Raw genomic sequence first — 3,150 nt, 5'->3', positions numbered from 1 at the left:
GCTTAGGTAGACAAGCCTTATTTCTCCGCGAGTTTGAGACCCATCGGTATCCCTCACGTGCTTACTGTTGCATGCAAACAGCACTGTAGTCAGTGATCAGGGGCCCGTTTCATAAAACTTGTCATCAGTGACAAGTTGTCATAGATGTGACAAGCTACTGAAATCCTTGCATCTGATTGGCTGAGAGCAAATTTGTCATAGAAATGTGGCAGTTGTCACTGACAACAAGTTTTATGAAACGGGCCCCCGATCACAGTTCGGCTCATAATTCGGCTGAGGGGGATGACAGCTTTAGCAAACTTCTTTTGTGATGTCATAAGAAGAAGCACATATGCACGCACCCTGGCATTACTACAGAATGCGTGATGCCCAGAGCAGAGAAGACAACGAAGGTAACGTTACCTAGCAACACCTACGCGCTTTGAACTGTAGTCTGGGAGACACGCCCACTTAATTAATAAAAATTTAATTAAAACGCGGAAAACGTCAGAATTAACTTATGACAGTAATGTATGAAGTTGTGTGTATGGGCGTGTCTCCTTTGACGTAAGTTTCTCAAAACATTATTTTCTACTCCTCCCGTAGAACTGCCATCTTTCCAAGCAATTTTGTATCTAAATTTTAAGTTGATATTACTATCTGTTGTGTCCACATTTATTATTTTCATCATATGTCCCTAAATATATGTGAACACATATTGATTTTCTCCAATAATTGTCCAGTAGTAGAAGATAAATTTTGAGCTCTTCCAAACACTATGTTTTAGCTCTAATCTGAAGGTCGACATCAAACAGGAGCACCTCGACAGACGACAAAATCAATATTCAAAAAGGGGGCCAACCCATACATCAAGTTGTATGCATTGTATTGTATACATTTATTGATACTCTAGTTATATAAATTGCGACATCTTCCATTATATCCCTGGATAATTTTATATTCATTGACAAGATTTTAATCAAAGAGGGGTGGAAGATCGACAAAAAAATCATGAACAAAAAGTGTTGATTTGTCTTTGAATTTGAGGACACCCTGATAAATGTATAAAATGGTGATGTTATGAAAAACGCTTATAACTCTAATCCTGTCGTATTCCATGACTTAATCAGTTAGATTTGTTGACATATTCTTTTCACACTGCAACTGTTGGCTTCCTGATCATTACGTATGAACATAACGTTTCATGACTGAAAACATTTACTGCACAATGTACAATACACCTTCATCAGTAGCTGTTCGTCGAAATTATACAATATGAAAGCAGTGCCTATAAAGGTATCATGAAATTGATTATTCCAGTCTTAAAACGTTGTCTAAAACTTTGTCATATATATATTTTTTTTTTTCAGGTAAAATAATGATTTTCCAAATATCAAACGATTCAGCGCATTTTGCACTGTCATAAGAGTGAACGTAATATGTACAAAAACATGTAAATTGTGAATGGAATATTGAAATAAAAAAGTGTGTCTCAATTTGTCTTAATGCATAAACAAATATCGGCAATCCTCAAAAAATTACTCCTTGCTTATGTGATGAATTCATAACAGATGCCATTCATCAGTAATGTCACCTGATGACTTTGATGCGTGTTTAATTTTCAAATTAAAAAGGTATGCACTTAAATCTCTATTATCATTGTAATATTTTGTGGACTTCAGGAGCTTGCAACAAAATGAATGGCAAATTCCAGTCCACATGCCAACTTCAACTGTGCTTGTGAGGGGTGGTTATCGCCAATGTTTGAATAAAGGTGGCAACTACGAACCTGTGTTTAATATTGATTTTCTATCATAATCGGTGAACGAGCAATGACTGGATGGAATAAGTTGAAATTACATAAAAACTGTTAATTAGTATCATAATAATCAGTACGTATAGTAGCATCTAACAGCCTTCAATAAAGTCAAATTAATTCATATATTTTTTTAATATGATAAGAAATTACCACAAGTCTTGTTTCCTATTCCAATATGGAATACCCTAAAAGTAAAATATCTAATGATATATTGTTACCATGCTATGGCTATTTAAAAATCGAATATTTTACTATATTCAAATAAAAGGTTACATTTTTGAGTGGAAAGATTTTATACCACATATATCTCGCCAATTATGTTTCAGATGTTATTCTTTGAACCCTTAAATTATATGGTGTGAAAGGCTGTCAATTATTTTACTTTCACAGATCTACTGAATCATTATAACAGTTCTGACTCTTTAACTCATCTAAACTGAATGTGACTAAAACCATAAATGTAAAACAAAGACTCTCTCGATATAAAGCCAGCAGGACGCGAGAAAAGCATTATGATTATGCAGAGAACAGATCACGGGTGAATGATTATAATACACTTCATTAAAAGGTTGCTCTTTCTGTTAATCTTGTCCATGCCAATGATGACATCCACCTCTCCTCGATCCATCTTTTTTGACATCTTTGCTCTTAATGCCATGAAAGATAATCATTGTCATAGTTATTGGCCCGAATTTACGAAGGTGGAACAATTGAAACCATGGTTTAAACCATATGAAATGATCATTTCGTCGACGAAATGACTGATTTCGTAACAAAAAAGGCCATGCGACACGTGGCGTTCCATAGAAATTGTCCATAGTTTTAAACCATGGTTTCAATTGTACCACCTTTGTGAATTAGGGCCATTGTCTCTATCCTTATCGTTTACACATTTTGACCCGATTTAACGTTACGATTTCCTTTCGCAGCCACATGGAGCCATGATATTTACTGTACACTGTAGAGAAAACAGAAAGATTAAATACATAGGTTATAAAATTATCGCACGGTGAATATCCGAAGCGATCTGCGAGTAAATGAATGGCAATTAACAAATGCATTTCTGTCAAGTTTTACAAATAGACTAAAAGCAACTTCGTGTTAATGATAATAATAAAGCCTCAGGTTCTTTTTTTTTTCTTCGCTATATTCATTAATTCATTAATTCGAATGATGTTATCTGGTTGGATATATTTCTGTACTGCCAATTTATTTTAAAAACAGAAGGCTGTAAAGTCTGTTGTAGATAAGATATGAAGACTGAGATGAAAGCACATTAGACATATAATTATGAGAGGGAAACGCTGTCATGGCATAAAATAACGAGTCAATTGAAACAGAACAACTTATCT

This window comes from Diadema antillarum, unplaced genomic scaffold, assembly GCF_040938485.1.
Source record: "Diadema antillarum isolate AM-2024a unplaced genomic scaffold, OU_Dant_1.0 scf00000136, whole genome shotgun sequence".
In the NCBI taxonomy this organism is placed as follows: domain Eukaryota; kingdom Metazoa; phylum Echinodermata; class Echinoidea; order Diadematoida; family Diadematidae; genus Diadema; species Diadema antillarum.
This window is presented reverse-complemented; position numbering follows the sequence as displayed.